General features: G+C 43.0%; 2 pseudogenes; both read right to left on the reverse strand.

Annotated features, from left to right (window-relative positions):
• Positions 1-13,839: 13,839 nt before the first annotated feature.
• LOC130283534 (U2 spliceosomal RNA) lies at positions 13,840-14,009 on the reverse strand (annotated as a pseudogene).
• Positions 14,010-23,885: 9,876 nt separating this feature from the next.
• Positions 23,886-24,055, reverse strand: LOC130283535 (U2 spliceosomal RNA; annotated as a pseudogene).
• Between the last annotated feature and the right edge of the window lie 390 nt (positions 24,056-24,445).

The following is a 24,445-nucleotide window of genomic DNA, read 5'->3' on the forward strand; positions in this document are numbered from 1 at the left end:
GTAAAAAATAATACATTTACAAGTTCCTTTAATATTTTATGAAGAATAACTTGTTGCAGTTTTCGTAAAAATACTAAAAATGTTTTACATTATATGTTGGTATGGGTCCTGCTTTTGGAACAAAATAACATGCGTTGTGTTTTTCCACATGAATGAAATGAAATGATTCTGACACCTGTTCCACTTGTCTGGTTATAAAAAAATTGTTTTTGATTTTTAAAAGGGATATCAGTATGGACCCTTGGGGGATACACTGCAACTAAAACTTGTTAGCAAGTTTTCTCTCAAATTACTGGTGTTATATAATACTGCAGTGGGAAAAAGTTTACAGATTGACAGGTTGAGTGATTTTATTCAGCAGCAAAATCAATACATGTCAAGTAGAACTCTATTTGAGTAAAATATTTACCTGGTCAAATTCTCAGTCCAGAAAAGAAAGATTCCATTTATTCATAAGTTTGCTGAATGCACTGTTTGTTTCAGTCAGGCATTTCAAAAGTTTTCTTTTTAATATTAGTTTAATGTGAGCCCCGAATGCATGACGGCATGACGTGAGCCATTGCCTTCCGCTTTCTGCGGCTCCTCCCACCACCCTCTCGCTCTTCCGCTGGTGTAGTCCTGGGAGAATCCACGCACCTCCGGGACCCCTGTGATGAAGTGCCCTGTTACCGGACTCCAGGAATTTAGGAGCCACGACTAATGGCCACTAAGGATGGAGTGACACCGGGAGGTAACTTGTTATGGACATGGAATTTGTGTGACCTCCCTGTGTGTTGAAATGTACTCATCAATCCTCTGCCCCCCCCCCCCTTCCTCCCCCCCCTTGGGCTGGCTTGTGAGTTGGAGCATGGAAATATGGTACGGGGCTTACCTGTGGGACAGGCTCCGCACACAGGGGGAGGAGGCGGGGGGATTGAAAATACAGGAGCTGCGGCCAATGGGAGGGAGACCTCTCGCAAGAACAGCTCCTGGCTGCGCTGAGTTGTCATGTGGAACCCAATGATGATGCACTTGGCATTCTCAGCACGGGCTGCATAAGAAGGCAGCAGGGCCTCACCAGTAAGAGGAAAACTATACAGAACGGGGTGCAAAGGAGGATTAGCAAACTCATATTGGAACTGAAAGCCTATGTGAGTGAGTATGAAAGGCGGAGCTATTAGAAGATTGGGCAATGAATATGTATGTTTAAGGATATGAAGGAGGAATGCATATGAGGGAAGCCTGGAGTGAGGGGGAACAGGGTGGGAAGATATATCGGCCCTCATTTACTAACGTGAAACCGACAGTTTTTGTCAGGTTGTGCGACCAAATTTGTGTCGCATAGCCCATGCAACACAAATTTGGTCGCACAACCCGACAAAAGATATCATCACTCCGAGTGTTTTTTAAACCCGTCAAAATGGGCGTGGTTATCACAGAAAGGGGCGTGTTCCCGACAAAACAGAAAAAACACTTGGAGTATGAGGAAAAACTCATAAAAACCTGTGAATTTTTCTTCACCAAAACCTGACAGCTCTGAGCTGTCGGGAAATTACTGAAAACCGAGTGAATCCTACCCCCATCATGGAACAGGGTCTGTTCCATGTTGGGGGTAATAGTACAGGGGTTGATCGCATCGGGTCTCACTTCTGAGACCAGATCCGATCAAAAGTTATTAAGCAGTGGAACGGGCGGCATGGTCCGCTCCCCAGCGATGTATGATGTGTTTTACTTTCATTTTCCCAGCCGGGGTCCCTGAATAGCCCGTACTGAGGAGCCATTCAGGGATCCCTGCGAGCTGCGGTGGGGAAAGATATATAGAATCGCTGGGGGGAATGTATATGTCCCCACAGCTTCTATATATCTTGCCCCCCCCCCCGCTGCGCAATATGTCTTGTCCCCCGCCACGCTATTATATACCCCCGCAGCGCATGTGTACATATATATATATATATATATACTATATACCCCCCGCATAGCACTATTATATACCCCCCTCAGCGCATGTGTACACATATATATATATATATATATATATATATATATATATATATACTATATACCCCCCGCATAGCGCTATTATATACCCCCCGCAGCGCATGCAGATATATATTATACATGTCCCCGCACAATGCATCTATAAACACATGCCTCTGAAGCACTATCAATGACTAATGCAGTGGTCTCCAACTTGCGGACCTCCAGCTGTTGCTAAACTACAACTCCCAGAATGCACGGAGCATGCTGGGAGTTGTAGTTTTGCAACATCTGGAGGTCCGCAAGTTGGAGACCACTGGCTAATACTTGTCAATGATAGCGCTTCAGAGGCATGTGTATAGAAGCGAAGTGAGGAGCAGACATATAGCATTATCTGGTCCCCACTTCGCTACAACACACAATCCTCAGCCATCACTGGAGCTGCCCCATCGCCTCCCCCATCCCCGGTGTTATAATTACCTGTTGCCGGGGTCCGGGGTCCACGATGCTCCTGGCTTCGGTGCTCTTGCTGTGCGCTGTCACTGTGCGCACTGATGCTGACGTCACGACCTGAGTTGGGGACTTCACCATCAGTGCGAACAGTGACAGGGCACAGCAAGAGCGCCGAAGCCAGGAACATCGCGGACCTCGGACCCCAGCAACAGGTAATTATAACACCGGGGATGGGGGGAGGCGATGGGGCAGCTCCGGTGATGGCTGAGGATTGTGTATTGTAATGAAGTGGGGACCAGATAACGCTATATGTCTGCTCCCCACTTCGCTTCTTTACACATGCCTCTGAAGCGCTATCATTGACAAGTATTAGCCAGTGGTCTCCAACTTGCGGACCTCCAGATGTTGCAAAACTACAACTCCCAGAATGCTCCGTGCATGCTGGGAGTTGTAGTTTAGCAACAGCTGGAGGTCCGCAAGTTGGAGACCACTGCATTAGTCATTGATAGCGCTTCAGAGGTATGTGTATATAGATGCGCTGTGCGGGACATATATAACGTGCTGTGCGGGGCATATATAACTTGCGCTGTGCGGGGCATATATAACGCTCTGTGCGGGGCATATATAACGTGCTGTGCGGGGTATATATAACGTATTGTGCGGGGCATAAGATTGCGCTGTGCGGGGCATATTTACATGCGCTGTGCGGGGCATATATAACTTGCACTGTGCGGGGCATATATAACGCGCTGTGCTGGGCATATATAACGCGCTGTGCGGGGCATATGATTGCGCTGTGCGGGGCATATATACATGCGCTGTGCGGGGCATATATAACTTGCGCTGTGCGGGGCATATATAACTTGCGCTGTGCGGGGCATATACATGCGCTGTGCGGGGGACATATATACAATTTACCATGCGACACAATTTCCCACCCGTGAGACACATTTCCAAACCCGTGCGCCAAAAAAAAAAAAAATTTGTCGGGCGACAGATTAGTAAATATGGAGATTTTCACTCAGAGAATTCAGGGAAAACACTCAGAGATTAAACCGACACTCTTAGTAAATGAGGGCCATCATGTTTTTATGTCTTATTTTCAATAACCGGTATGTACCGTATTATTTGGGCCAACAGATGCGAGTGAAGGCCAGATAAAAATAAATGAATTAAGTAGGGATGAGCGAATTGAATCTGACAAATTCAAATTCGTTACGAATTTCACAAAAAATTTGATTCGCAATGAATGTTAATATCGCCATGATTCAATTGCGCAAATCGCTTCATTAAATTCCATTTAGTGCGGTCCAGGCTCCAGGGCATCTAAAATGACAGATCCACATGTGAGGACATGGGGCAAGGAATCCTGAGAAGGTGGGATGACCCTAAATCACATGCAGCATGCAGCCTATCAGTAGCCAGCCACCCCTGTGATGTCACAGCCCTATATAATCAGCAGCCATCTTGCGGCCAGTCACTTCAGCCTTTTATTGCAGAGAGAGAGGGACAGACAACAGTGTGTGTTGAACAGAAAAGCTTTTTTACAGCATTGATTCATCTCAAGCCCAAATCCAGCCTAGAAGCACTGATTGGGAAGGGAGTGAGATCGAGAGAGAAAGTGCAATTTTGGGTGTAGTACACAGCGACTGTAAAGCGATTGAAAAGCGATTGAAAAGCTAAGAGTAGCCAGCCAGTTAGGGTGAGCAGAGCACTAAAAGCATATTGTCCTCTATTAAGTGTAACCTGTGCGCACATCTAACTGGTGTAACATTTTGTTCCAGTCTTAAAGGGGTTTTCCAGTGGAAAACTTTTTTGAATCAACTGGTGCCAGAAAGTTAAACAGATTTGTAAATTATACTCAAAAATTGACCACACCTCAAGGGTACTGCCCTAGTGGGCACACAATGAAGAAAAAATTGGAAACAGTTTGTTTGAACAAAAGGTAGGTAAATTTATTAAAATACAATTAAAATAAGAGCACATAAGCATAAAACAAGTGATAGAGCAATACTGGTGATGAATTGTAATTAATCTGCCATAGGGCCCTAATGGCAATATAGTAAAGATGTATGTGGCACTGCCAAATTTAAGATAATTTTCAATGTTAGTTGTTAAGAAATGCCGATAATCCGGAAAGCAACTGTTACTCCGGCAATTGCTTGTTATATAGAGGAGTCTCATGCTAGAGCTCCCAACTAACAGGCTCGTGATGATCAGCATCTGAAACATCTACCGGTAACCCTGCAACAACCGCAAGACCTGATACCATCGGCCTGTCACAGTACGGGACCAGCGGCTTGAGACACGGTGAGAACCAACCTACATCTATGTAGAGACTTTGGACAGTCTAATTTAAATAGTGCAGAGACTACCATTCTATATAACAAGTAATTGCCGGAGTAACAGTTGCTTTCCGGATTACCGGCATTTCTTAACAACTAACATTGAAAATTATCTTAAATTTGGCAGTGCCACATACATCTTTACTATATTGCCATTAGGGCCCTATGGCAGATTAATTACAATTCATCACCAGTATTGCTCTAACACTTGTTTTATGCTTATGTGCTCTTATTTTAATTGTATTTTAATAAATGTACCTACATTTTGTTCAAACAAACTGTTTCCAACGTTTTCTTCATTGTGTGCCCACTAGGGCAGTACCCTTAAGGTGTGGTCAATGTTTTTGAATTATTTTGTAAATTTGGATCGGTGGGGATCGATCTTTTGGCTACATTTAACCTTGGTTACTTTGGTTGTGAGCTGCACACATTTTGTCTTCTAGATTTGTAAATTACTTCTATTCAAATTTTTTATTCCTTTCAGTACTTTTTAGGGACTTTATACTACAGAGGAAATACTTTTCTTTTTTGATTTCTCTTCTGTCTCAACCACAGTGCTTTCTGCTGACGCCTCTGTCCATTTTAGGAACTGTCCAGAGCAGCATATGTTTGCTATGAGGATTTTCCTCTGCTCTGGACAGTTCCTAAAATGGACAGCAGAGGTCAGCAGAGAGCACTGTGGTCGTGACAGAAGAGAAATCCAAAAAGAAAAGCATTTCCTCTTTAGTATGCAGCCCCTAAAAAGTACTGGAAGGATTAAGATTTTTTTTATAGAAGTAATTTACAAATCTGTTTAACTTTCTGGCATCAGTTGATTTAAAAAAATTTTTTCCACTGGATTACCCCTTTAATGGCTTAGATACTGTGAATGGCCAGCCAAAAGTGCACACCTGCTGGTGTTGTAGACAAATACTGATTTAAGCGTAGTGGAGCGTATTGTACTCCATCATATCTGCACATAAGTATGTCAGGCAGAAGTGCCAGGACGTGCACAGAGGAGTGGCAGAGGCCTAAATTTGTCAGGCAGAGGTCGCGGCAGACTAGGGGTGAGTGGCAGCAGGAATCGCAGCAAGAGGCCTGAGCTCCCGTTATCAACTAGCGGTCGTATCTCAACCAGCAACCCATCTTCCATCATTACTTGGTTAACTCGGTCATCCACTTCATCCCAAGTGACATCTGTTAACCCCAGTCAACAGTCAGTGGGTTGTATAGCAACTATTTGTTTAAATTATATTAAATATTATTTAAAAATTTACAAATCACATGCAGATTACAGGCATCGCTATTAGAATCACTGTCGCAGAGTGTCTGAATGTGGCAGCAGGGTCGGGAGACCATATGGCATCACAATTGAAGAGATTAATCCATTAAGGACATAGCTTTTTTCTGTTTTTGCACTTTCGTTTTTTCCTCCTTACCTTTTAAAAATCATAACTCTTTAAATTTTGCATCTAAAAATCCATATGATGTCTTATTTTTTGCGCCACCAATTCTACTTTGCAATGACATCAGTCATTTTACCCAAAAATCTACGATGTAAAATGACTGATGTCATTGCAAAGTAGAATATTTTTATTTTTCCACATTCGGGGCGGTACGGGGCTCATTTCCTGCACCGTTATCTGAAGTTATTATAGGTACCATTTTTGTTTTGATCGGACATTTTGTTCGCTTTTTATACATTTTTTTATGTAATAAGATTCCAAAAATACGCTATTTTGGACTTTGGAATTTTCTTGCGCAAACGCAATTGACCGTGTGGTTTAATTAATGATATATTTCGTAGTTCAGACATTTACGCACCCGACAATACCACATACCGTATATACTCGAGTATAAGCCGAACCGAATATAAGCCGAGGCCCCTAATTTCACCCCAAAAACCCAGGAAAAGTTATTGACTCGACTATAAGCCAAGGGTGGGAAATACATCATCCCCCCATGTCTTCATCCCCCCCCCGTCATCATCCAGACCCCAGTCATTAACACCCCCATCATCATCACCCTGTCATTTTCACCCCTCTCATCATCACCCTGTCATTTTCACCCCATCATCATCACCGCCTGTCATCATCCAGATCCTCGTCATTAACACCCCCGTCATCATCACCCCCATCATCATCACCCCTGTCTTCATCACCCTGCCTTTTTCACCCCATCATCATCACCATCACCCCGTCATCACCACCCCCAATCCCTTCATCAGTGGTCTTCAACCTGTGGACCTCCAGATGTTGCAAAACTACAACTCCCAGCATGCCCAGACAGCCATCGGCTGTCCGGGCATGCTGGGAGTTGCTATTCTGAAACCTCTGGAGGTCTGCAGGTTGAAGACCACTGCGGCCTTCATCATCATCCAGCCCCCCCTCCCTTTAGTTTTCTACTCACCTCCCCTCGGTGGGAAGGAAGGGTGAGCTGGTCCGGGCCATCTATGCTATAGGGACCGTCCGGTGGGGAGGGTTAGTCGTTCCGGCCTGTCCATTTTCACAGGTATGCCCTCTTCTCAGCTCCGGGCCCGGCCCCGGCCTAGTGACGCACACGGACGTCCCTGTATGTCGTCATCAAGGCAACGTCACTAGGCCGGGGCCAGGCCCAGAGCGGAGAAGAGGTCCTCCCTGTGAAAATGGACAGGCCGGAACGACTAACCCTCCCCACCGGACGGTCCCTGCCGCATAGATGGCCCGAACCAGCTCACCCTTCCTTCCCACCGAGGGGAGGCGGAGAATTCACTTGTGTATAAGCCATTGGGGGCGTTTTCAGTACGAAAAATCATACTGAAAAACTTGGCTTATGCTCAAGTATATACGGTATGTTTATTTTATTTTTATTTACACAGTTTTCTTATGGGGAAAGGGGGTGATTCAAACTTTTATTAGGGAAGAGGTTAAATCATCTTTATTCACTTTTTTTTGCAATGTTATAGCCCCCATTGGGGACTATAACATGCAGTACATTGATTTAATACACTGATCAATGTCATTGCATTGCAATGCATTGATCAGTGTTATAGGCGGTTGATTGCTCAAGCTTGGATTTCAGGCTTGGGGCAATCAATCGCCAATCAGACTCACAGGAGGCAGGTAAGGCACCCTCCTGATGCGTCCTAGCTGATCGGGACATCGTGATTTTACCGCGATGGTCCCAATCAGCCCGACTGAGCTGCTGGGAAGCTTTCACTTTCACTTTAGACGCACTGCGTCTAAAGAGTTAATGCTGGACATTTACCTGAACGGCGATATCCATGGGTTCTGGCTGCTGATAGCAGCTGGGGCTTTGCGGGTATGATGCAAGCTCATCTCCTTAGCTCGCTTAATAACCCTTCCATGCCGTAGCGCCATTTAGAAATGGCGTTTTGCGGCAAGGGATTAAAGAGATTTTTTAAATTTAATTAAAATTTTTTTTATTTTAAGTGTTTTTAACCCCTTAAGGACTCAGCCCAATTGGGCCTTAAGGACGCAGACAATTTTATTTTTACGTTTTCTTTTTTTCCTCCTCGCCTTCAAAAAATCATAGCTCTTTTATATTTTCATCCACAGACTAGTATGAGGGCTTGTGTTTTGCACGACCAGTTTTCCGTTGTAATGCCATCACTCACTTTACCATAAAATGTATGGTGCAACCCAAAAAATACTATTTGTGTGGTGAAATTAAAAAGAAAACCGCAATTTTGCCAATTTTGGAAGGTTTCGTTTTCAAGCCGTACAATTTACGGTAAAAATGACATGTGTTCTTTATTCTTTGGGTCAATACGATTAAAATGATACCCATGATATCATACTTTTCTATTACTGTTGCGCTTAAAAAAAATCGCAAACTGTTTAACCAAATTAGTACGTTAGTGCACTGTAATCTGTACTTTTTTTATTCCATATTTGCTTATATAAAACTTTTAATCCATTTTTTATAAATTTTTTGGGGAATAAAATTTTATTAAAAAAAAGCAGCAACCGTACGGTATCATTAACAATTTATTTTAATAGTTCAGCTATTTACGCATGCTGCTATACCAAATATGTATATCAAATATATTTTTAACACTTTTAGGGTGTAAAATAGGGAAAATGGGACAATATACGTTTTTATTGGGGAGGGGGTTTTTCACATTTTTTTACTTTTACTTGTATTTTTACACTTTAATAGTCCCCATAGGGGACCATTTATAGCAATCATTCAATTGCTAATACTGTTCAGTGCTATGTATAGGACAAAGCACTGATCAGTGTTTTCGGTCATCTTCTGCTCTGGTCTGCGGGAAGGCAAATCAGAGAAGAAGACGCCGGGAAGGCAGCGGAGGCAGGTGAGGGGACCTGCGTCTGCCGTTCTGGATGATCGGATCGCCGCGGCAGCGCTGCGTGCGATCTAATCATCTATTTTAATGATTTTAATGTGGGATCGTGGCTGTCCGCCATTACGGGTGGGACCCTGGCTGCGATCAGCAGCCGGGACCTGCCACGCAAGATCCGGGCATCGCTCCGATGCTCGCGGTTATGCTTAGGACGTAAATGTACGTCCTGGTGCTTTAAGTGCCACCTCACCAGGACGTACATTTATGTCCTGCGTTGTTAAGGGGTTAAATCCTTTTTTGAGGACCCATTGGAGGACAAGTCTGGTGCCATTAGCCGCGGTTATTCCAGCTCCAAGTAGTGGAAGTGTTAAGATTTTTAAGTAGAGGAAAATTACAAATCTGGAAAAAATTGTTTTGAAACCTGGTGGCAAAACATTGATCTCAGAGTTCCCCTCAGGTTTATGGGACGGATTGTTGCAAACATTTCTACAACTTAAACTGCCCCCTTTTAAATCCACCCTTGATGACCATGTCACATATAATACTACCTCCTTTTTTGTAGCACTTTTATCACAGATTTTAGTGTTTTTGAAGTTTGTATTTTTTGCACTTGCATGTTCTGTAATCCGGGCTGTAGAGGCGAGTGAGGCGATCGCCTCAGGTGCGCTGATGCAAGGGGACGCAAGGGGAGTCCACATTACACAGAGGCATTGATTCCCAACCAAAGCGCCAGAACAATCTGGTGGGAAATATAGTGCCAACATTTTTTGATTTTTCTGCCCAGGCTTACGCACCTTTGAGTCACAGGCATTCAGGCCAGGCGGGAGGAAAGTCTGCGTGCAGTGCCGTCGAGTGATGCTGCCGCTCCAAACCTCGTGTATCCTCCCTCTCCTGTGGAGCAGCTCTGGACTCTGGATTCTCCCTGGCCCCTTAGCAGAATGATGTGGATGGAGGGAAGGAGCAGGGGCAGCGCTGACAGAGGCCTACTCAGCTTCAGGTAGTGCACTCCCACACTTCTTTCACTCCTCTACACCACTCTGTCACCCCTCATAACCTTTCTAAAACCCCTGGACTTTCCTCTATTATGCCATATACCCCTCTGTCACACCTCTAGACCCCTCTTTCACCCCAGTACACCCCACGTATACCCCCTACACCCCTCTTTCACCCCTCTACACCCCTCTGTTACCCCTGTATGCTCCTCTGTCACCCATGTTCACCCCTCTGTCACTGTGTGGGGTAAGGTTGGAGGCATTGTGTGTGTGTGAGGCAGGAATTTGGGTAAGGCAGGAGGCATTGTATGTGTTTGTGGGGGGGGGGGCTGTAGGCATTTGAGTGAGGCTGGAAACATTGGGGGAGATTTATCAAAACCTGTGCAAAGGAAAAGTTGCCCCTAGCATGCTGATTGGTTGCTATGGGCAACTTGGCAACCTCTGCACAGATTTTGTTAAATCTCCCCCCTTGTGCATTGTGGGAAGGCTGGTGGCTTTGTGTTTGGAGGAGGCTGGAGTCATTTGTAGGGAAAGGGGAAGGAAAATGCTGGAAAAGTGCAGAGCCTAACACTAATATGTTTGTGTTGCAGGTTCTGCCCAAGAGTTTTGGCTGGAACAGATTATCATGATGTCTTGTGTCTTGTGCCAGATGGGGAAGAAAAAAAATAGAATGACTCTGATCAGTGAATATGTCATTTGTGAGTAGCTGCAAAAAAACGTACTGTAACCTACATAAGAAACATATAAAAGCGGGTGTCCCGCTAATTTTTTTCCCAAGGGGTGCCCCAAGCAAAATGGTTCTTGCCTCAGGAGCAAAAAGAGCTATCTACAACTCTGTCTTTAATGCACATCAAGTAACAATGTTTAGCACTTATCTGATCGCTGTTACAAGAGCTTTGTAGTTTGCAGACTTTGTTTAAAGATGTTTTATAATTTATGAAAAGTGACTTGTAAATGTCATAAATAATCATAATTTAACATTCTAATAGGCTATAAATAAATAAACACTTATTTACATAAATAAAAATCTACACAACTGTATTGGTCCTATATTGACATATTCGAGGAAGAAAACAGTGAGGGGGTGGGCAACTTTACTACTGGCTGCTAGGGATGTTGTTGATAACCTCGGAAAAGTGTATTTGCATCATTCTAATTGGCCCACAAGTGAAAAGAAGGAATATGCGCATATGCGTGAAAAGTTAATATTTGATTTAATTTTGAATATATAGCGAATATATTTGCAATATTCGTGAATTCCCGAACTTGCGAAATTTGCGATAAAAATTTGAAATGCGAATATGCAAAATGCAAAATTCTCATGGCATGAAGGACATTTCCAAAAGAATCTGTATGTCATACTGAATAACAGTATCATTTCACTAACCCAGCACACTCCCTATGCGTGTTACGGCAAGGCAAAGTGTTCTACACCCCCTATTGAGGCTCTCTGTAGCCCGGAAATAGCTGTTTTTAATAGCAATTTGCCACAAACAAATTCAGATCGAACCAAATTCTTTTGGGAAAATGTGGCCAATCGGCCAAATGAAATTTTTCAAAAAATTTGCTCATCTCTAGTAATAAGTATAATGGGACTTGCAAATCTAGCAGAAAAAGTCTCCTCTCACCAGTGAACTAACTATAAGATATTGTAATCAACAAGTTCCACGCTATGTAAGAAAATTCTGTATGACCCAGAAATGAGAGAACTTAAACAGTATTGCTGCACTGATGTCTCCTGCTATATGGAGTTGCGGGTATGATCTGATTGAGTATTAGCTAAAATACCTGGCCAAAGGAGGTGTTATATATACATTTGAGCAGGCGCTGTCAGATGGGTGGCTGTCTCCTTGTTAAGTAACCGGCTGGTGATAAGTTGATAGTAAATATAAACTGACTGAGTGACCTTTTGTTTTACAGAAATGTATAATAAAGCTCCGCAACTGATTGAGATGTTGTGTCCTAAAATCAGAGCCACAGGACTGTAAGTAAAACTGACTTTTATTATTAATAGTGTTGAGCGGCATAGGCCATATTCGAATTCGCGAATATTCGTGAATATATGGGCGTATTAGAGCCTTCTCTACACCACACAAGCTGGAAGCAGAGAGGGATGATCACTGTGATGTGTACTGTGGAAAAAAAAAAAATGAATATTCGTAATTACGAATATTTAGTGCTATATTCGCGAATATTCGCAAATTCGCGAATATTCGCAAATTCGCGAATATGCGATATTCGCGAATAAAATTCGCATTGCGAATATTCGCGAGCAACACTAATTATTAATGGAGAACAGGCATAAAAATGAATAAATACATATGTTGTCTGCAGGGGTCCTAAGGAACTCACTATAATTAGTGAGCAACCGGGCTGAAAAACTGTAAGTCCCACTGGCTATACTTTTATTGTGAGTTAAAATGAAGATATCCCAATCGAGCTGTGAGTAAAAATCTACTATTATATATTATTTCTCAGGACTCAGGATACCTTCTATGTGGGATAAAAGGGGAAGATCCTATAGCCAAAGTGAAAATCCAAAGTGATGAGTTGTGTAAAATCTCTCTTCAATCTTGTAATGCCACCTAGACCCTTCTCTAGGAAGTCGGGGGGAGGGGACTGGTCCCCTAGAAACTGCTGGATCCATTAAAATGGATAAATATATTAAAGGGTTATCCAGGAAAAAACTTTTTTATATATATATATCAACTGGCTCCAGAAAGTTAAACAGATTTGTAAATTACTTCTATTAAAAAAATCTTAATCCTTTCAGTACTTATGAGCTTCTGAAGTTAAGGTTGTTCTTTTCTGTCTAAGTGCTCTCTGATGACACGTGTCTCAGGAACCGCCCAGTTTAGAAGCAAATCCCCATAGCAAACCTCTTTTAAACTGGGCAGTTCCCAAGACACGTGTCATCAGAGAGCACTTAGACAGAAAAGAACAACCTTAACTTCAGAGGCTCATAAGTACTGAAAGGATTACGTTTTTGTAATAGAAGTAATTTACAAATCTGTTTAACTTTCTGGAGCCAGTTGAACGGGATTTATGCCAAGCCAGACTACTCCCCAAAAGGGAAGTTTCGACCCATCTACAGACAGCTGTTTCTTTTTTTTTTAAAGCAGAGGAACGTGCTCTCGATTCACCCAAAGTGCAAGAAAAAGTGCAAACGTGTTACACTAAAAAAACGTGCACAAAGGATGCGGTCTATCGCAAGCCCTTCTCCGATGGGAGAGAGGCCCCCCAACAAACCTTTCCCTTCGCCTCCGGACCAAAATGTACCTGCGAGGTTCCAGGTTCGATGTCCCTTTTCGCCGAAGCTACTAGGGGACCACAAATGCTCCCGGCATCCCCCTTGGCGTTAGCCAAGGTATCTGCCCGCAGAGCCGATAACGGTAGGTACCCTGCCAAAGCAGGAGTACCCGGGGTGTTTGCAGGGAGGTGCGGAACCTAATGGCCACACACACCTCCCATAGACCACCAGGAGGGACACCCAGAAGGGCTACCACATCCTGAAAAATCCTGTGAACACACAACACGCAAAAAGTGACACAGTGAGACAAAAAGAAATAAATAAGTGAATGTGTGCAGATATACTGCCCGGACATATCTATAAAAATTTCTCTGATCCTAGCCAGAAGGCCGGGAATCAAGAGGTGAGTGCCACAAGGTGAAGAGATTATGGTGCCCGTGCTTCAAATCAGTGAGCCAATACTCCCAGTGAGTTTCGGCACCTCAGGGTCACCACTCCCCGAGGCACAAAAGTACCTCGGCTCTAGACCCTCTCAGCCTCATGGCGAGACCCAGAGGGAACAGGTCACATCGGGGCAGCCGTCGAGCTGATTCCTCAGAACCAGCCCCAGAAAGCCCTGCATCCTCCATGCAGCACCCATCCCCACACCGGCATCACCATACACCAGCATGAAAAACTGATAAGAACAGATACTACACTTGATCTTAGCCAAAAGGCCGAGAAGCAATCTGCAGACAGCTGTTTCGGGGTGTTTGCCCCTCATCAGTACAGAGCAGGGTGATCTGGCTTGGCTATGGTGAGAGGCCTGAGGCTTTAAACGGGGTCAGTACTTTCCTCAGGGAGAGGACACCTCTTCAGGTGTAACGGAGATTCAGGTTAGGCCAATTAGCACTCCACAGGCATTCTGGGTAGGGGAATATGCAAAGCAGCTCATTACACAACCTTTTCAGGTAGTGTTCCCTGGTATCAGCTTAGCTCCTGTTAAGGAATATAAAAGGCTGAACAGGATTTATGCCAAGCCAGACTACTCCCCAAAAGGGAAGTTTCGACCCATCTGCAGACAGCTGTTTCGGGGTTTATTGAAAGAGCTTTATTGCCCATTCAGTCATTACAAGTCACACAATAAATTACAATCACACAAAGCATGACAGTACAATACACAGCAAAGGTTCCCTAAGCTATACATCGCACATCATGCTACTCTAACACTCCGCTCAATCGTGTAATAGAAAAGCACAAGAGATCGAATAACAAAACAATACAATCTGTGATCGGGGTAGGGGCATGGGCTGTGGGGCGGGGGCATGGGCGACTATGTGGGGGTGGATCACAGGGCCAAACTGCTGGGCTGTATCTTCAATGAGACATGGGAGAAGGAGAGGGGTCTTCACTCCTCTTCTTCCTCATCAACGGCCGGGCTGTCCAAGATGGAATAGTCTCTAAGCAGGCTCTTGATGAACCTGCGGCAGTCCCGGACGGACATGTTTTCCCTGTTGATCACGAGGCAGTTCCTGGCAAGCCACACTGCGTCCTTAAAACAGTTCATAAGGCGCCAGGCCTCCTGGATGGCCCCCACGTCGTGGGTCCCAGGGAACAGACCGTAAAGCACCGAATGGTACGATAGGCAGCTCCTAGGTACAGAGTCTCTGAGTTCATGTTCCAGGGCGTCCAACAGACCCTGAGCAAAGGGGCACTGCCAAAACACGTGAAAAGATGTTTCCTCCACGTAGGGGCACCGGGGGCAGTACCGGGTTGTGCACAGGTTGCGGGCATGCATGAATGACCTGAGAGAGAGTCCTCCCTTGACGGCCATCCACGACAAGTCCTTGTGTCCATTGGTAAGCCACTTTGAGGCCACCAATTGGCCTAACCTGAATCTCCGTTACACCTGAAGAGGTGTCCTCTCCCTGAGGAAAGTACTGACCCCGTTTAAAGCCTCAGGCCTCTCACCATAGCCAAGCCAGATCACCCTGCTCTGTACTGATGAGGGGCAAACACCCCGAAACAGCTGTAGCGGTGGCGTCCCCTGCATCTTTACTATGCGCTGCATGGCGCAATGACGTCACTCGTCATTGCGCCGCGCATAGCAACGACGCATGGGACGCACACTGGAGGCCTGAAGCAGCGCGGACCCCGGCAACAGGTAATTATACAACCGGGGATGGGGGAGGCAATGGGTGCTGCGGCCCTTTCTATCCCCCTGTCTGTCGGCGCCGCTTCTCTCCCCCAGGCTATCGGCACCGATAGTCAGGGGGAGAGAACGGGCAGCGACACCGATATTCAGGGGGAGAGAGGGGGCAGCGGCGCAGATAGCCAGCGGGAGAGAAGCGGCAGCAGGGCTCTAGACCCCAGGAAAGGCAGGGGGAGAGAAGCGGGCAGCGACGGCCTCTCTCCCCCTGCCTTTCCTGAGGGTGTATCGGGGTATACACATGCGCACACACGCACCCTCATTTTACCAAGGATATTTGGGTAAAAAACTTTTTTTACCCAAATATCCTTGGTAAAATGAGGGTGCGTGTTATAGGCCGGTGCGTGGTATACCCCGATAAATACGGTGTATATACAGCCAGGGAAGGGTGTGTTTTTAAGGTTGTTCTCTCTCTCTCTCTCTTTTTGATGATATATGAAAGGAATAAGGTGATAGTATGGAATGTGAGGGATCTGAATGACAGAAGAAAGAGGTGTGCCACTTTTGATATGATTAATAGATACCTCCCAGCAATTGTATGCTTGCTAGAAACCCATATGTGTCAAGAAACAGTGCACATAATGAAAAGGAGATGGGCTGGGATGGAGTTTCATTCTACATATTCAAGGTACACCTCAGGGGTTTCCCTCTATATCCTTAATAGAATTCATTTAAAGGTATATAAGAAAGCCATAGATCAGATGGGTAGATACATATTTCTTTTTGCTAGATGGGAAGAAAAATATGTTAAACTAGCTTTTGTCTACATACCTCCCCCTTTAATATTAAAATTGTACTAACCCTACTTAAATTTGCAGAAAAGGAGAAAAAAGAAGATTTATATATATATTTGGCAACCTTAATACAGTGATGGATTTAGAAAGGAATAGAAGAGGTAGAACTAGGAGTAATGGAGTAACTCTACTATGGAAACTTTGTGAAGAGGTGGTTTGGTGAGATGGAGGAAGTTAAATCCTAATAGAGATATATTTTCGCACATGGCGGCCTCCAGAATAGATATGGTAATAGAAAATGACTCGGCTCTTGCAAATATTCACCAGATCAGTTACGTACCTAGATCTATATCGGACCATTGCACAGTAGTTTGCTGTGGGGTGGAGAAGGAAGTAATAGAGTTTTGGAACATGAATAAAGACTCAGCACATATCTTTGTAATATGGGTCACATTAAAAGCATATTTAAGAGCAAAAAATAGCAAATTACAAGCGTCAGCTAAAAAGAAGTGAGGAGGAAATTCAAAGGGAAGTTAAAGATAGGGAGGCACTATATAGTAGTGACCCCTCGAAAGAAAACTTTGAGGCTCAAGAAAAATATATGGATATGATGTTACAAAAAGCACAACACTCACTTATTTAAGGGACAAAGAAGATATGTTGAATCAGGGAAAATGGGTAAACTACTGTCTAAAATTATAACAAATCAGAAGGGGAGTTCGGATATCGGTTGTTTTATATTCGAGTCGGGAGAATGCATCACTAAATTTGAGGAGATTGAAAATGAAATTGTATCCTATTATAGGAAGGTGTACACCTCGGAGGGGGGGGGGGGGACCACAAACAGGAGAAGTGGTGGAAAATCTCAAAGGGATGGATTCTCCAAAATTAGGGGTAAGAGAAAGGCAGGAATTAAATATGGGAATAAATATCAATGATTTGGGAAAAGCATTGTCAACATTTAAAGGGAATAGTTCCCCAGGCTCGGATGGCCTTCCCCTCGAGGTGTAGAGGAAGCTTGGAGGGGCATTATGGCCTATTTTTATGAAAGTAATAGATGAATCCTGTAGTAGGGGAGTTTCCCACAATCAATGTTGGGAGCAATTATTGTTTTAATATTGAAGGATAAAAAAATGGAAAATATTGATTCATACCATCCAATTTCATTAATGAACACGGACATGAAAAAATTTTTTTATAATAATTTCCATGAGGTTAGCGAAACATATTACAAAGATAGTGGTAGAAGAGAAAAATGGTTTTATACTAGGAAGAAATGTATTTAATAATTTAGACAGAATGTTTTTGAATATTCATTTTGGTGAGGGTATTCCCTGCTCTATCCTGTCCTTAGACGCCAGCAAGGCATTTGACAGGTTGGCGTTGGGATTCCTAATGGAGGTGTTGAGGTATTTTGAGTTGGTTTCTCCAATTATCTCTTGGATTGGTAATTTATACTCTAGACCTACTGCAAGAATTAGTGTTAATGGTACTCTGTCTGAGCCATTTTAATTAATGCCTGGAACAAGGCAAGGATGTCCTCTCTCCCCCTGTTTGCTTTGTTTCTGGAACCATTAGCCATTAAGATTAAGTCATGTAAGAGTTTTGAGGGATATGGAATTAGCGGTGCAGGGGGAAAGCTGTTAATGTATGCGGACAATGTGGTATTATTTGTCAAGGATCTGATAAATAAAATGGGAGTTAAAGATATAATCAAGGAATTTGGTAAATATTCTGGTCTTAGTATTAACTGGACAAAGTCGTCCCTTTTCCCCATAGAAGAGGATGTTAAAGAAATGGGAGAACTTAAAGTAGTTGAAGAAACAGAGTACCTCGGTATTAAAGTTTGACGAAAGGTAACAGAATTTTCTAAATTGAACATCAAACCCTTAATTCAGGAAATAAAGAGGAAAGTAAGATATGGGAGAGGCTCCCATTGGTAATGGGGGATAGGATTGCCCTGCTTAAGGGGGTACTCCTTCTCGATGATCCTCCATTTCCTGAGAGCTTCTCCAATTTGGGTACCAGATAAATATTTTAAAGAAATTAAAAGAAAAATTAATGATTTCACATGGGGGCGGGCACAGGTGAGCATTAAACAGAGATATTTAAATTCTCCAGTTGAGTGTGGTGAATTGGGAGGACCACATTTTCGGATATATTACATGGCTACAGAACTGCTGTTAATTGCGCAAAAAAAATTTGTATAATGGAAATTGTGGCAGAAAAGTTTGGGGGTAAATAAAGAATATGTTTTCGAGGCACTTGAAGCAGGGAAGCTGGAGTAATTGGGGAGAAGGAAGATATTGATTTTCAGAATGTTGGATAACATTTTGAAATTCATGAGAAAAGTATTATATATAGAGGGCAGTTTTAGCTTCACAGGATTGTGGGAAAATAAACATTTCCCTGAGTTTATTGAATGTCACAGGTACGTGCATTGGGGAAACAAAGTAATTAAAAGGGTAAAGCAAATTGTTGATACTAAAAAGTTATTAACATGGGAACAATTTAAATCACAGTATAATATGGGTGAGGCAGATAAGTTTCCCTACTGACAAATAAGAAATGCATATGCAAAAGAAATTGATAATGTGAGATGGGAAATAGTCACAAATGAAGTAGTGGAACATACCACGAGTGGAAACACGGAGAAAGTTACAATAGGTAAAATTTATAAAAAGATTATAATAAGCACAGGAATAAACAACTCCCCGAAGAGTAGGGAGAAATGGATCAGGGAATTGGGAGAAATCTCTGCTGAAGAATGGGGAAAATGTGGGTTGACATAAAGGAAGTTATTGTAAACTTTAACCCCTTAAGGACCCAGCTAATTTTCACTGTAGGACCAGGCCATTTTTTGCACATTTGACCACGCTCACTTTAATAACTCTGGGATGCTTTTACCTTTCATTCTGATTCCGTGAATGTTTTTTCGTGACATATTCTACTTTATGTTAGTGGTAAAATTGTGTTGATACTTGCATCATTTCTTGGTGAAAAATTCAAAAATATGATGAAAAAATTTGAAATTTTGCATTTTTTTTACTTTGAAGCTCTCTGCTTATAAGGAAAATGAATATTCCAAATAAATTATATATTGTTTCACATATACAATATGTCTACTTTATGTTTGCAACATAAAGTACACATGTTTTTACTTTTGGAAGACATCAGAGGGCTTTAAAGTATAGCAGCAATTTTCATATTTTTCTCAAAATTTTCAAAATCGACATTTTTCAGGGACCAGTTCTGACCAGTTTTGAAGTGGATTTGAAGGGCCTTCTTATTAGAAATACCACATAAATGACACCATCATAAAAACTGAACCCCTCAAAGTATCCAAAATGACATTCAAAAGGTTTGTTTACCCTTTAGGTGTTTCACAGGAATAGCAACAAATTGAAGGAGAAAATTCAAAATCTTCATTTTTTACACTGGCATGTTCTTGTAGACCCAGTTTTTGAATTTTTACAAGGGGTAACAGGAGAGAAATCTTCCTAAAATGTGTAACCCAATTTCTCTCGAGTAAGGAAATACCTCATATGTGTATGTCAAGTGCTCTGTGGGTGCACTAGAGGGCTCAGAAGAGAAGGAGCGACAGTGGGATTTTGGAGAGTGAGTTTTTCTGAAAATGTTTTTGGGGGGGCATGTCACATTTAAGAAGCCCCTATGGTGCCATAACAGCAATAAAAAAACACATGGCATACTATTTTGGAAACTGCACCACTCAAGGAATGTAACAAGGGGTACAGTGAGCCTTAACACCCCACAGGTGTTTGGCAACTTTTCGTTAAAATTGGATGTGTAAATTATTTTTTTTTCCACTAAAATGCTATTTTTCCCCAAAATTTTACATTTTTACAAGGGGTAATATGAGAAAATGCCCCCCCAAAATTTGTAACCCCATTTCTTCTCTGTCACCCCTCATAACCTTTCTAAAACCCCTGGACTTTCCTCTATTATGCCATATACCCCTCTGTCACACCTCTAGACCCCTCTTTCACCCCAGTACACCCCACGTATACCCCCTACACCCCTCTTTCACCCCTCTACACCCCTCTGTTACCCCTGTATGCTCCTCTGTCACCCATGTTCACCCCTCTGTCACTGTGTGGGGTAAGGTTGGAGGCATTGTGTGTGTGTGAGGCAGGAATTTGGGTAAGGCAGGAGGCATTGTATGTGTTTGTGGGGGGGGGGGGGCTGTAGGCATTTGAGTGAGGCTGGAAACATTGGGGGAGATTTATCAAAACCTGTGCAAAGGAAAAGTTGCCCCTAGCATGCTGATTGGTTGCTATGGGCAACTTGGCAACCTCTGCACAGATTTTGTTAAATCTCCCCCCTTGTGCATTGTGGGAAGGCTGGTGGCTTTGTGTTTGGAGGAGGCTGGAGTCATTTGTAGGGAAAGGGGAAGGAAAATGCTGGAAAAGTGCAGAGCCTAACACTAATATGTTTGTGTTGCAGGTTCTGCCCAAGAGTTTTGGCTGGAACAGATTATCATGATGTCTTGTGTCTTGTGCCAGATGGGGAAGAAAAAAAATAGAATGACTCTGATCAGTGAATATGTCATTTGTGAGTAGCTGCAAAAAAACGTACTGTAACCTACATAAGAAACATATAAAAGCGGGTGTCCCGCTAATTTTTTTCCCAAGGGGTGCCCCAAGCAAAATGGTTCTTGCCTCAGGAGCAAAAAGAGCTATCTACAACTCTGTCTTTAATGCACATCAAGTAACAATGTTTAGCACTTATCTGATCGCTGTTACAAGAGCTTTGTAGTTTGCAGACTTTGTTTAAAGATGTTTTATAATTTATGAAAAGTGACTTGTAAATGTCATAAATAATCATAATTTAACATTCTAATAGGCTATAAATAAATAAACACTTATTTACATAAATAAAAATCTACACAACTGTATTGGTCCTATATTGACATATTCGAGGAAGAAAACAGTGAGGGGGTGGGCAACTTTACTACTGGCTGCTAGGGATGTTGTTGATAACCTCGGAAAAGTGTATTTGCATCATTCTAATTGGCCCACAAGTGAAAAGAAGGAATATGCGCATATGCGTGAAAAGTTAATATTTGATTTAATTTTGAATATATAGCGAATATATTTGCAATATTCGTGAATTCCCGAACTTGCGAAATTTGCGATAAAAATTTGAAATGCGAATATGCAAAATGCAAAATTCTCATGGCATGAAGGACATTTCCAAAAGAATCTGTATGTCATACTGAATAACAGTATCATTTCACTAACCCAGCACACTCCCTATGCGTGTTACGGCAAGGCAAAGTGTTCTACACCCCCTATTGAGGCTCTCTGTAGCCCGGAAATAGCTGTTTTTAATAGCAATTTGCCACAAACAAATTCAGATCGAACCAAATTCTTTTGGGAAAATGTGGCCAATCGGCCAAATGAAATTTTTCAAAAAATTTGCTCATCTCTAGTAATAAGTATAATGGGACTTGCAAATCTAGCAGAAAAAGTCTCCTCTCACCAGTGAACTAACTATAAGATATTGTAATCAACAAGTTCCACGCTATGTAAGAAAATTCTGTATGACCCAGAAATGAGAGAACTTAAACAGTATTGCTGCACTGATGTCTCCTGCTATATGGAGTTGCGGGTATGATCTGATTGAGTATTAGCTAAAATACCTGGCCAAAGGAGGTGTTATATATACATTTGAGCAGGCGCTGTCAGATGGGTGGCTGTCTCCTTGTTAAGTAACCGGCTGGTGATAAGTTGATAGTAAATATAAACTGACTGAGTGACCTTTTGTTTTACAGAAATGTATAATAAAGCTCCGCAACTGATTGAGATGTTGTGTCCTAAAATCAGAGCCACAGGACTGTAAGTAAAACTGACTTTTATTATTAATAGTGTTGAGCGGCATAGGCCATATTCGAATTCGCGAATATTCGTGAATATATGGGCGTATTAGAGCCTTCTCTACACCACACAAGCTGGAAGCAGAGAGGGATGATCACTGTGATGTGTACTGTGGAAAAAAAAAAAATGAATATTCGTAATTACGAATATTTAGTGCTATATTCGCGAATATTCGCAAATTCGCGAATATTCGCAAATTCGCGAATATGCGATATTCGCGAATAAAATTCGCATTGCGAATATTCGCGAGCAACACTAATTATTAATGGAGAACAGGCATAAAAATGAATAAATACATATGTTGTCTGCAGGGGTCCTAAGGAACTCACTATAATTAGTGAGCAACCGGGCTGAAAAACTGTAAGTCCCACTGGCTATACTTTTATTGTGAGTTAAAATGAAGATATCCCAATCGAGCTGTGAGTAAAAATCTACTATTATATATTATTTCTCAGGACTCAGGATACCTTCTATGTGGGATAAAAGGGGAAGATCCTATAGCCAAAGTGAAAATCCAAAGTGATGAGTTGTGTAAAATCTCTCTTCAATCTTGTAATGCCACCTAGACCCTTCTCTAGGAAGTCGGGGGGAGGGGACTGGTCCCCTAGAAACTGCTGGATCCATTAAAATGGATAAATATATTAAAGGGTTATCCAGGAAAAAACTTTTTTATATATATATATCAACTGGCTCCAGAAAGTTAAACAGATTTGTAAATTACTTCTATTAAAAAAATCTTAATCCTTTCAGTACTTATGAGCTTCTGAAGTTAAGGTTGTTCTTTTCTGTCTAAGTGCTCTCTGATGACACGTGTCTCAGGAACCGCCCAGTTTAGAAGCAAATCCCCATAGCAAACCTCTTTTAAACTGGGCAGTTCCCAAGACACGTGTCATCAGAGAGCACTTAGACAGAAAAGAACAACCTTAACTTCAGAGGCTCATAAGTACTGAAAGGATTACGTTTTTGTAATAGAAGTAATTTACAAATCTGTTTAACTTTCTGGAGCCAGTTGAACGGGATTTATGCCAAGCCAGACTACTCCCCAAAAGGGAAGTTTCGACCCATCTACAGACAGCTGTTTCTTTTTTTTTTAAAGCAGAGGAACGTGCTCTCGATTCACCCAAAGTGCAAGAAAAAGTGCAAACGTGTTACACTAAAAAAACGTGCACAAAGGATGCGGTCTATCGCAAGCCCTTCTCCGATGGGAGAGAGGCCCCCCAACAAACCTTTCCCTTCGCCTCCGGACCAAAATGTACCTGCGAGGTTCCAGGTTCGATGTCCCTTTTCGCCGAAGCTACTAGGGGACCACAAATGCTCCCGGCATCCCCCTTGGCGTTAGCCAAGGTATCTGCCCGCAGAGCCGATAACGGTAGGTACCCTGCCAAAGCAGGAGTACCCGGGGTGTTTGCAGGGAGGTGCGGAACCTAATGGCCACACACACCTCCCATAGACCACCAGGAGGGACACCCAGAAGGGCTACCACATCCTGAAAAATCCTGTGAACACACAACACGCAAAAAGTGACACAGTGAGACAAAAAGAAATAAATAAGTGAATGTGTGCAGATATACTGCCCGGACATATCTATAAAAATTTCTCTGATCCTAGCCAGAAGGCCGGGAATCAAGAGGTGAGTGCCACAAGGTGAAGAGATTATGGTGCCCGTGCTTCAAATCAGTGAGCCAATACTCCCAGTGAGTTTCGGCACCTCAGGGTCACCACTCCCCGAGGCACAAAAGTACCTCGGCTCTAGACCCTCTCAGCCTCATGGCGAGACCCAGAGGGAACAGGTCACATCGGGGCAGCCGTCGAGCTGATTCCTCAGAACCAGCCCCAGAAAGCCCTGCATCCTCCATGCAGCACCCATCCCCACACCGGCATCACCATACACCAGCATGAAAAACTGATAAGAACAGATACTACACTTGATCTTAGCCAAAAGGCCGAGAAGCAATCTGCAGACAGCTGTTTCGGGGTGTTTGCCCCTCATCAGTACAGAGCAGGGTGATCTGGCTTGGCTATGGTGAGAGGCCTGAGGCTTTAAACGGGGTCAGTACTTTCCTCAGGGAGAGGACACCTCTTCAGGTGTAACGGAGATTCAGGTTAGGCCAATTAGCACTCCACAGGCATTCTGGGTAGGGGAATATGCAAAGCAGCTCATTACACAACCTTTTCAGGTAGTGTTCCCTGGTATCAGCTTAGCTCCTGTTAAGGAATATAAAAGGCTGAACAGGATTTATGCCAAGCCAGACTACTCCCCAAAAGGGAAGTTTCGACCCATCTGCAGACAGCTGTTTCGGGGTTTATTGAAAGAGCTTTATTGCCCATTCAGTCATTACAAGTCA

Source organism: Hyla sarda, chromosome 7, assembly GCF_029499605.1.
Source record: "Hyla sarda isolate aHylSar1 chromosome 7, aHylSar1.hap1, whole genome shotgun sequence".
Taxonomy (NCBI): domain Eukaryota; kingdom Metazoa; phylum Chordata; class Amphibia; order Anura; family Hylidae; genus Hyla; species Hyla sarda.